This window comes from Lepidochelys kempii, chromosome 6 (assembly GCF_965140285.1).
Source record: "Lepidochelys kempii isolate rLepKem1 chromosome 6, rLepKem1.hap1, whole genome shotgun sequence".
Classification (NCBI taxonomy): domain Eukaryota; kingdom Metazoa; phylum Chordata; order Testudines; family Cheloniidae; genus Lepidochelys; species Lepidochelys kempii.
Window position 1 is genome coordinate 77,333,110 of NC_136385.1, and position 11,891 is coordinate 77,345,000.

At 45.8% G+C, this 11,891-nt stretch overlaps 1 protein-coding gene across 2 annotated transcripts in view; it reads right to left on the reverse strand.

Moving 5' to 3' along the window:
• The window catches only part of FAM98B (family with sequence similarity 98 member B), a 47,019-nt gene that overhangs the window by 3,910 nt on the left and 31,218 nt on the right, over window positions 1–11,891 (reverse strand). The window lies entirely within an intron of this gene.

Below are 11,891 nucleotides of genomic sequence, written 5' to 3' on the forward strand. Positions count from 1 at the left end.
AAAAAGTCTTTGGAAGTTTGTAGATCGGTAGTTAAGAAGTAATTTGTTTCATCTTCATTTGAGTAATTATGAAAAAAATTATAATGAACTAGTAACATTGTTTGTAGTTATTGAGTTTCATCATTCATATGTAGCTATCACATTTACATAGGTAAACCACAATATTTTTTTTTTAATTTTGTAGTAAGAATTTCATTCCCATAGACGCCTGTTGTGCCTAGTTTCAACAAAAAGTTTTAAATTTATCAATGAGTTATAAATCTCAGAACATTAGGCCATAATGAAAACCCTTTTAAATCCTTAGCTGTTATGGTATGCATAATATTTCTGTGATGGAAGGAATTACAAAACCCTGATATTTAGTAGTATAAGGCCTTCATCCTAGAAACACTTAAGCATATGCTTAACTTCAGACAAATGTAAAGTTAAGCATGTGCATAATTGGGGCCCATTGTTGTAAATAAAGTTCCAAGAATAAATAATACATTTGGACATATTGGCTAATACATTTAGCTACAAGTCCTGAAATAGACTATAAACCCTATGGAGATCCCTTTACAGCTTTGGGGCTTTACACTATTAAAAAAAACACTTGTCACTATTAAAATGAACCAAAGATCTATCAGCAATAAATATGTACAAAAAATAACATTCCCCAGATAATCCTGTTTCTAATTAGGCAGTAGAATTAGATGTTAATGAAATAAAATGGTGGGAAAAAACTGTCAGAAATAAATGACAAAGTCATTTTAAATGAGAAGCAGGTGGGGGAAAACCATCCAAAGCTGGATTTAGCAAGGTATAAAAAAACCCCTAAAGATTAATATTTTCAATAGCAAGCTATTTTCTGATTAAAGTTCATGTCATTTTATGATTTTGGAGAGCAGTTAAAAGTGAGAATCTTTTTTCCATTATGTTTTAATTACAGGAGTATGGTATATGGTTCAAATAACTCATTTGCATGTAATTATGACCATAATATTTCTTAACCATGGAGACCACTTTCATTAAATAGTTACACAAATTGTGACAAGCATATTGATCCTCAACTGCGATTTCAAAATATCAGACAATTTACATTGATCAGGCAAGTGCCTCAATAATATGAAGCCTCAGTTCCTCACATTCCCAATTTCAAGTTCTGCTGGTTGAGCAATCTGGAAATTCACTTCATTTCACTAGTTCATTAAAAGAATAATCTCAGCAAAGTTTCTCCTACTCAAGAAATAATGTACACTAACATCTCTTGTGACTTGAATCCCTGTTAGTGAAGCTACAATTAGCACTGATGACCAATGACAAATTCAGTTTTTCTCTGAGGTCCTCCTTGCAAGAAAATGTTTGGATGCTCTTCAGATTTCTCAAGATTCCTTGCAGGGCTGCACAAATCCACTTTGACAGTCTCTACTGACTAGAAGATTTTGTAGCAAATCCAGGGAATCAAAAAGTGATATCTGATCATTTTTTTCTTAAAGTATCCAGGCTTGCCATTTCTACAATTTTCAGAGTAACAGCCGTGTTAGTCTGTATTCGCAAAAAGAAAAGGAGTACTTGTGGCACCTTAGAGACTAACCAATTTATTTGAGCATGAGCTTTCATGAGCTACAGCTCACTTCATCGGATGCAGCATCGGATGCATCCGATGAAGTGAGCTGTAGCTCATGAAAGCTCATGCTCAAATAAATTGGTTAGTCTCTAAGGTGCCACAAGTACTCCTTTTCTTTTTGCATTTCTAAAATGGGTTTCTTCTGCTCTGTAGCTTCAAAAAAGCAGGCCCAAACCTGTTAGCTTCCAGGGAAGGCTAGGCTGCCTCTTTGAGAAATCTGCCCAATGAAGCGGCTTCCGAAATTGGAAAATGTGTAAGGATTCTTATGAGAGACAAGGTGGCTGAGGTAATATCTTTTGTTGGACCAACTTCTGTCAGTGCGAGAAACAAGCTTTCAAATTTACACAGAGCTCTTCTTCAGGTCTGGAAAACTTACTCAGGCCAGGTCTACATTTCAGACCTATATCGGTATGACTATGTCACTCAGGGATGTGAAAAATCACACTCCTGAGCAACATAATTATACTTACCTAACCGCTGTGTAGATAGCACTATGTCAATGGGAGAGCTTCTCCAGTTGAGACAGCTACCAGCTCTTGGGGAGGTGGATTAACAATGCCAGTGGGAGAAACTCTCCTGTCAGCATGGTAATGTCTTCACTAAAGTACTACAGGAGCTCAGCTGCACACCGCTGCAGCACTGTACATGAAGACAAGCCCTGAGTAAGTTTCCCAGACCTGAAGAAGAGCTCTGTGTAAGTTCAAAAGCTTCTCTCTCACAGCAACAGAAGTTGGTCCAACAAAAGATATTACCTCACCCACCTCGTTTCGCTAATATCCTGGGACCGACACGGCTACAACAGCAAGGATTCTTGTGACATTTATGGCCATTTCCTGCAATATTCTGGAGAAATCTTATTGAAGTTTAAAGTACTTTAGGAGTTCGTTGTATTAAAAATACAGCTGGTTTATGTATTACTGTGGGGCTGTATGAATATCTTTAAGAGGAAGACAGGATTAAGGTGATCTCTAGGAAGTACTGTGAGCTTCAAAAAACTATGCTGAACAATGTAGCAGACACAAATGATCTTTTGGGACAATATGTCTGAAGTGGAATTCCTAGGAAATACTTGGAGGAAGGGACTGTAAACTCCCATCTACATATTCAGCCTTTGGAACTTCACCTTGAGGGACCTTTGGGCTGCTGATCACCTGTTACCTGACAAAAGAGACACGGGAAGTAGTCTGTGCAACAAGGTGGATCCTGGCAAGTTGATACTACGGACCCCGCTGTCCACTTCCTGACTCCCAGCTTCGTCCCCAGTTCCTGCCTTCAATGCTGCCCTGTTTCCGGCTCCTGTCCTTTGTCTTGTTCCAGGCCCTGAACACTGTCGGCCTGGTGACTGACTGCTCCGGCTCAGACCCTAGACTATGGCTCTTTGACTTCCAACTCAGCAGTGTCCCTTGGCTTCAGCTCCTGTTTTTTGTATGACCTCGGTTTCCACTTTTGGCTCAGACACCTGGCTCCTGATTCTGGACCTACCCCTTGGCCTCGGGTTCCTGACCACCAGGCCAAACCACCCACAACTCGGTCGCTGGGCAGAAGGTCCTGGTGGACGCAGCTGTCTATGGAGGGCAGCCCGGAGCCTGCGCTACAGCCTCCTCAGGGGAGGACGACGAAGAGGCCAAGGGGGGCGGGTGTCTCCTCCGCACCCCTAGAAGTGGGTCGACTGGCCGAGGCTTCCGGCACTCTTGGTTCAGATGTGGCCGATCAGGAAGCTCCAGACTGCTCACTTTGGGCTTGCTGGTATGCCCACAGGGTCCAAAACGGCCACTGAGTGGGTCCTTACCAGTGCGCCTGCCATGGGCCTGCCCCCACATCAGGGCGTCCACGGTCTGACCGGCACCACTCCCACTCCGAATACCGAGACCCCATCTCCGAGCCTGAGGAACGGGATCAGGACCACAAGGGCCAGGGAGGTTCCGAGCGCACCTGCTCTGGCGAACGGCGCCAAGAAGCTGGAGAGCGGCATCCTAAGGCTGGGGAGTGGTGTCATGACCTGGAGCAGTGCTGAGATGGTGAACTGCGGCAAGATCGGTGCTGAGTCTGGGACCTACTCCACGAAGGCGACAGCTGTACAGAGCGGCGCCACGTTCAGGAGCGGTGCTGGAAGTCTGACCGGTGCCATGAGTGCGACCAGTGCTGGGACTCCGAGCAGTGCCAGGACCTTGAACGGTGCCGAGGTTCAACCCACGGTCAGATCAATGCTGGCTTGCCTCGAGACTGTGCCACACGCTGAGGCACCGGACGCTTGTTGTGGAGAAGAGGAGACCCCTATGCTGTCATGGCAACGAGGTCCCTCGCAGCCGCAAAGGTGTCAGGGGTGGACGGCAGCTGTACTTCCACAATGCTGTGGGTCGGGGTGTCCAATGGCATTGGACTCAACGGCTCCCCTTGCAGGGCTGAAGTCGGCAGTGCCGCGTCCACAGCCTTTGCCCCCGGGCGCTCCTCTCTGCAGGGGTGGCTCTACCAGTTTTGCTGCCCCAAGCAGTCACCACCGAATTGCTGCTGCACCCGAAAGAGCGTCGGAGCTGCTGCCGAATTGCCGCTGCGGGACACGGACTGCCGCCCCATTCTGAATGCCACCCCAAGCACCTGCTTGGAAAGCTGGTGCCTGGAGCCGGCCCTGCCTCTTTGGGACGCGCCCAATTGGCCAGCTCCAGTGGGGTGGGCCTCCATGCAGGAGAGCCGCTCTTCTCCTGCTTCTGGAGCGGCCGATCTCAGCTGGAGTCCATCCATGGTGCCGCTTCCACCACTGCCACCGGGGCGCAGAGCACCGAAGAACTCAGTGCCGGGTCCTGCTGCACCGAAGGAGGCTGGGGTCTAAGCAGCTCCTTAAGAGGTGGCACTTAAGATGAAAGTCCCGCTCCTTTTTGGTCCTAGGATGAAACCCCTTACAGATCCTGCACTTTTTGGCTTGGTGAGGCTCCCCCAGACACTTCACACAAGAGTCGTGGAGGTCGCCCGTTGGCATGGGCTTGTCGCAGGATATGCAGGGTTTAAATCCCGGGGATTTGGGCACGAGAGCCCTCCCAAAGGAAAGCAATCGGAGCAGAGGGAAACCCCCAACCCAACTGCTACTAACTACAACAAAATCAAAAAAGAAACTACAAAAAAGAACTACAATTAGAATCAAGCTAAGGAAATGTAAGAACTTGCTAAGCAAGACGCCACAGTTCCAATGACCATCATGGGCGCTAAGAAGGAACTGAGGGGGCGCTGGGTTGGCAGGGTCATATATTGAGTGCCATGCAGGCGCCACTCCAGGGGGCTCCACAGCCGACCCAATGGATGCTGCTAGGGGCACCGTTCCCCCTAAGCTGTGCGCGTGCGCACACAGATCCTAAACCCTGTGCATGTGGCAAAAACACCGCATGCACAAAAATTTGCACTGAAGAAATTTTTTGCACACACGGCCTGTCAAAAATTAGAGGGAACATTGGCTAGGGGAAAAACTTTGTGACAGCCATGTGTGCAGTGCGCGCACACCTAATTGGAATCAATTTGAGCAATCACTCGAAGAAGAAATGTATTTCTTGCACCCCTCAGAAGCAGAGCAAAGGCTTATGGGAGTCAGGGGTAGCAGAGAAACGGAGGGCGAGGGAAGCAGTTGCTGGGAAGGAGCCTGGGAAAGAACCTGAAGGATTGTTGGGTGTAGATGGAAGAAGTATGGAACAGGGTTTTTTGTTTTATTTTGTTTGCTGGGGGGGTGTTAGTGAGCCTCCCCCATGCATACTCTGGCTGATCCCTAGCCTCTCCATTCAGTCAGGCACATCTGCCCCTATCCCCATGTGTCTCTACACCCCAACTCAGCCACCCCCTTCTCCCTGTCCCCATGAATCCCTGCACTCCCTCTTAGCTACCCCTCCTCCCCGCATCCCACGTATCCCTCCACTCCCCTCGCCCCATCCCCATGTGTCCCTGCACCCCCACTCAGCCACCCCTCCTCCCCCTGTCCCCATGTGTTCCTGCACCCCCCTACCCCCCATGTGGCCCTGCACCCCCACTCCCATTCAGCCCCTGGCTCAATGCGGTCACCCCACTAGCCCCTGTGCCTCTGTCCCAGTCTATAGGACACCCCCTCAGAAGCCCAGCCTGCCCTGCACTGTCCCCCCTCATCATAACCTCTCATCTAGCCCCGCAAGCAGGGCACTGTGAGGAACACAGCCTCTCCACAGCTGGCTGCTCCAGTCTGAGAGCCAGCTGCCCTCTGTTCTGGCGCCACAGCAGCCCTTGGTGGGTGAAAGGTGTAACTACAGCACCTCCCCTGCAGAATGTATATTTTCTCCGGGGGGGGTGCGGGGGGTGGGGGAAATCTATAGGGGACATGAATTCTGCACGCCTGCAGTATTCCCCCAGGAGTAGCCTCTAGTAGTGATGCAGAGGTGTCAGCAGCCCATGATCTCCATGGTCCCAGATTCTAGCCCTACAGACCCTTGCACATTAACAGTGTTTGGCTTTGGGGGGAAAAAAAAACGGTAAATTTATTGTCTGATGTGAAACTCTGACACTATATTTGGCAAAACCCTTGGGTCAAGTGTAAGGAACAGTTTATCTCTATGAAAAATGATAAATGGCAGGTCTGCCATCAACGCATACAATTCACTCAGCCTCCTAGCAGATGTTATAGCAAAAATAAACAATATTAACAGATAAAGAAAGAAGACTCTTGGCAAGGTTTCAAAAGGAAGCTGCATAAGCACAGACAAAACTTAAGATCCCATGCTGCAACAGTATCTCTCAAGAAAGGAGACCTGTTACATAACCCCTTTAAGAACTTTTTAACTGCACCATGCGCAAATAATGATCTACCATCCATAAAGACAAAATAAGCTGACAGAGCCACCAAGTGGATTCAGAAAAGAATCATAACCCTTTAGGCTTTAAATAGATCACATATTCCAAAACACAGAACAGAGGCAGTAACTGCAACTCAAAATTACACTGTATTGTAAAAAGAGACAAACTGAGCCCACTGCAAGTGACAACATTTTCTTGCAGACTGCTTTCTAAAGGTAAGCAATAATTCTGAACCATTACTGAACAGGATTGCTCTTCCACTAGTCAGAGTCTGACAAACCAGGCCATCAGATGAAGAGACTGAGGATACGGATGAAGAATTCTGCCATACTATTGTAACACCAGGTACAAAGACAAGGGAAGCAGTCAATACACTCCTCCTGACAGCTGAAGCAGGTCTATATCCATATACCATCGCTGTCCTTGCCAAGCCATGTGACCCAAATTAACCTTGCCTTGTCCTATCTCATGTTCTTCACCACCTTCTGAATTAATGGAAAGGTGGGGGGGGGAGGAGGGAAGTAAAGTAAAAGCTTTGTTATCCGGCACGTTGGAGGAATGAGGGGTGCTGGTTAGCTAAAAATTCTGGTTAACTAAGAATTATACTTACTAATGGGTTGGGGCGCGGTAAGGAGTGCGGGGCATGGGCTCTGGGAGGGAGTTTGACCATGGGAGCAGGCCCAGGGCAGGGGGGTTGGGTGGGGGAGGGGTTTTAGGGTACCAGTTCTGGGCAGTGCTGACCTCAGGTGGCTCCCTGCAATTGGTGACATGTCCCTGCTACTCCTAGGCAGAGGTGTGGCCGGGGGCTATGCACGCTGCCTCCACCCATTGGCTGCGGAGCCAGCACTCAGGGTGGGGGCAGCGCACAGACCCCCCTTGGCCATTCCTCCACCTAGGAGCAGCAAGGACATGTCGCCGCTTGCTGTGCTGTCAGCAGTGCTGACCAGGGTCCCTTTTAGACTGGGCGTTCTGGTCGAAAACGAAATACCTGGCAACCCTATTGAAAATTTGTACTGGGAGAGATCAGAAATGCTGGTTTCTAAAGCTTTCCAGTTGGTAAAGTGCCAGATAATACAGCTTTTACTGTATACAGAAGCCACTTTCCCCAGTGCACTAGGAAAGTAGGAGATAGACCAGTTGTCCTTTTCTACTCTTGGACAAAAGAGATGACACTTCTGTGACGTTATCTGATTAAAATATGGCCACGTAGATCATTGTTACCACCGCTGTTATATAATTGCAACAAGTCTTATACAAAGTATGTCAAGTATAGGGTCTATACAAAAGTTACGATTTGCTGAATATGATTATCCAATTTGTATGCATGTATCATTTTTGTATTTGAAGTTATGAGTATTGGCTCTCTCTCTATATATATATATATTTCAAATGCGTTTGCTTTTGGGTAGCACCCACAAGGTATTTAGCCAGCACATTGTGAAGGAACTATTTAAGCTGAATGGTCCATCAAAGAACACTTAACTCACAATGGAAGATGCCTATCTACACTTAATGGACTTTCCTGTGAACGTTCTAACTGGAATATGGATAATGACTTCTGCTATGACTAAGCCAAGCATGCATGGACATGTGACTTGCTCATGTGACTCCAACCACCATCTTGTTACCTGTAATTTTCAACAGTGAGAACAATGGAATTCCCTTCACTTGGCAGATGCTGTAAAAGGCCCTGGAAACATCTCTATTTGGCCTCTTTCTTGCTTAAGACCCTGGACTATGAGCTTATACTAATGGGAGCATTCTAAGCAAAGGACTGAGGACCTTCTAATGATTTGGAAGCAACCAGAGATTTAACAAGCCAGCAGTTTATTCCATCACCACTATAAGCCTGAACCAAGAACTTTGCATTTATTGTATGTATTTGATTCCTTTAACTAATTTTAACTCTCACCTCTCATTCTTTTTATAAACAAACCTTTAGATTTTAGATCCTAAAGGATTGGCATCAGTGTGATTACTGGATAAGATCTGAGTTGTATATTGACCTGGGTGTGTGGCTGGTCTTTTGGGATCTGAAGAACCTTTTGTTTGATGAAGTTGGTTTTAAATAACCACTCATCATTAAGTCTAGTGTCTGGGTGTTGAATCCAAGACTGGAATACCTATGGAGGCTGCATTTCTGACTTGTTAGCCAGTGAGGTGAGCCAGAATTTTACTTTTGTTGCTGGTTTGGTATATCTCATGGAAGAATAACCACCAGTTTGTGGGTGGGGGGGGAGGGAGGGGTGTCTACCCTTTTCCCTAGCAGATTGTCCTGAATTTGGTATTCTCAGTTGTGATCCAAGAAGGCACGGTGACAACTTTTTGTTGAACCTGGCTGCAAACCGGCCTACAACACTTGGTCCTTTAACGACCACTCATGCATCTGAGAGCTGTCCCTGCTTAATTGATCTGCCAAACACATTGCTCTCCCTTGCTAAACACGGGGCCATCAGGAAGACATTGTGTGTTTATCTGCCCTCTTAGAGATAGGTTGGCAGGAAGCAAGAGCTGCCCAAACTAGTTTAACAGGTTGCAAAAGTCCATCCTATTTCTCGAAGGAGCTCCTAAAATGTTAACTACCAGATGTGATGTTTCATACTGTAAATTAAAACACACTAACTATATTATCTAATTATTAACTAGTTATCTAATATTAATAGACTATTCCTATAAGACACTACAGTAGGAGAAAACCCTGGATCCTCAGGAACAGACTGTTCACTTCGTCTGGTGCTGAGGTTGGAAGAAACAAGGAGCCCCCTTTTATGCCCTTCCCCTCAGAACATTAGCAAACATTGAGGGGAGGGATAGGTGGGAGTGCATGAGCATTCCAACAGGCACTGCTTGGAGAAGATTCAACAGTTGGGCTGCACTGGTCAGTGCATTACCCATAAGCAGGAATATACTGGGCCACTCAAAGAATCATCAGGTACCATCTTTCACACAGGCTCACCATCCTTTCAGTGGGATTTTTTTTTTTTTTTTAAACAGCAGTGCAACTTCAAGAGCAGGCTTTTAATGCTAATTAGTTGCAGGCTGTATTCAGAAACTAGACTGAGGTACCACAATGTACAGTCTTCTGAAGGAGATATCTGCTGAAGTTTGGATGGCTAACATGTTAAGTCTCATGAACACATGCAGAGACAGACAAGTTGCTACCTTGCAGATTTCTTCAAATGAGGAGTTCTCTGCCCAGGAAAGGGATACTGCTCTGCTCTGCTGACTTAACTTTTACCTAAAGGTTTTAGAGCTTTCGTTTTGCAAGCCTTCTTGATGCAAAATTTTAACTACCTAATAGATACCTTCTTTACCTCATGGGTGTTATAGTACAACTAGGACACAAGACTTTCTACAGGCCTGTGATCTTATATGTTTTGAGCACCCTGCAGACATTTAGCATGCATCATTGCCTTTCTTTGGGGTGTTCTGGTTTGGTGCAGAATTGGGAAAGAATCATCTCCACTCTGTGAAAGACACAGTGAAACTTTTGGAATTAAACCAGGCTCCAGGAAGAATACCTCTTTATCAGCACTGAAGGTACAGTACTGTGACTCCACCAATAATTCTCCCAGTTCCCAAGACTTCCATTGCTCAAGTGATAGCCACTTGTGATGCTCCTTCAATGGAGAAGTAAATCAAAACTAATGTGTCCAACTACAGATTCAACTTCCACAGGGCTCCCCTATATATTTCCAGAAGGTTAAATAGGGAGACTGCTGTGAAAAAGCACTTGATATAAGGGGAAGACTCCTAGAACTATTCACCGCCAATATGCTGATGAATGCTTTTAGAAAGCGTATGCCTTCAGTTTAAATCGCCAGACTACCCCAGCAGTATTCCAGAATTAGAAATGTATTTGATGCTTTGATTCTTCATGTTCTTCTCTACACCATGAAGCACAACTGAACCAAATTTTAGCATATTCCAAGTCTGTTTATTTTTTTCCTCAAAGCTAGGAGACTGTTAATTGCTTCCCCTCTCCCAACAGTTGTTTCTATTTAGCATCTACACTGTTGAGTATCCATAGGTTTAGGTGCACTACCAATCCTTGATTTAGGAGATCTTTCAAAAGTGACAGAAAGAAAAAAAAAGGACAGTACCATCTTATCTAGAAATAATGGTGTTCTGGTATAGGCTTGGTACTTCTGTGGTCCCCAGCATCATAGCATTCATAAATATTAAAGGAGTCATCTTTACAACAAAAATGTGAAGTATATCCCCAATTTTACAGAAGGGAAACCCAGACACAGAGAGATTAAGTGATTTGCCCAAGATCCCCAGGAACTGAACCCAGATCTCCTGGGACCTAGTGCCTCAATCACAGTACCGTCCTTCCTCCCTTAAGTTCAGTGGGTTCTCCTTTGATAGGGAGCCTGCCAACCCTGCCTAACTGCAGTAGTAGGAGAGGCTTAGCTGGCTCTTTCGGTAGAAGGTTGCCTTTGAATGGCTGTCCAATTAATCCATAAGTTTAGCAATGGCTGAATCAACTATTGGGAGGGTGACAGTCTGATTTTTTGTTTTGTACCAGCACAAGATTTTTTTTAGACAGATTAGAGAGCCTCTTAATCTTGTTTAGTTAAATTGGAGTGGGAATTACCACATGCTTTTGTAATTATTAGAGGTATACCGAGCTCTCTTCTGGAAGTTGAGGGAAAGATTTTTTTATTTATATGACTGAGATTCAGGACCCACAGGGATGACCAGCTCTGCTTCCTAGCTTTATCCTGAAAGGAATCTCTCCTCTGAGAGAGGAGATCCTGAAGCAGACAGTTCATTCTTATACTCAGGCTCGCTCCAAGTTGCATATGTGACCTGCTCAGAGAAAACAGGATGGTGGACCATCTGTTGTTGCTGCTGCTGGGAGGCAGTGAACTGGCAAATTTTCCAGAAGAGAGTCAAGCATTTGTCATACCCAGGGACTGACAGATTTGGTCCTGCCTCCTGAAGCATAAGAAAGGAATACCACTGTAGGAGGCGTGAGATTCTAAATCCTCCTTTTTCCATCCACTGCAATTCTTATCTAGAATTATTTTATCTCAGTGCGAAAGTGACTGTAGGTCTATATATACACACACTACTTACCTCCTAAGGACGCATGTAGGGTATGCGTAGTTACGCACCACAATGAAAAGCAGGCTATGTTCACACTGCAGTGTATAGCTACATGTAACAGTGAAAGGCTCTGGCATGGGGGAGGCAGAGCAGAAAAGCTCATCAGTGTGGAATTGTCAGAGCCTTTCCTTGCTGCTGGAGTCTTTCACTGCAGCAGGGCAAGGATCCTGCAGCAGGGAGGCAGTGGGACACCACACTGCTAAAAATAGCAGTGGAGACAGGGAAAGCACAGCAAGGGTGAGTAGAAAGCCCTATAGGGTTCATACCCACACAGTTCCAGAGAGTCTTTACTTGCCTAAGCAATGCCTCACCATCTGCTGCTATTTATACCCGTACGGGGCAGGGGTGTAGTGTATGTACTTTACAGGCC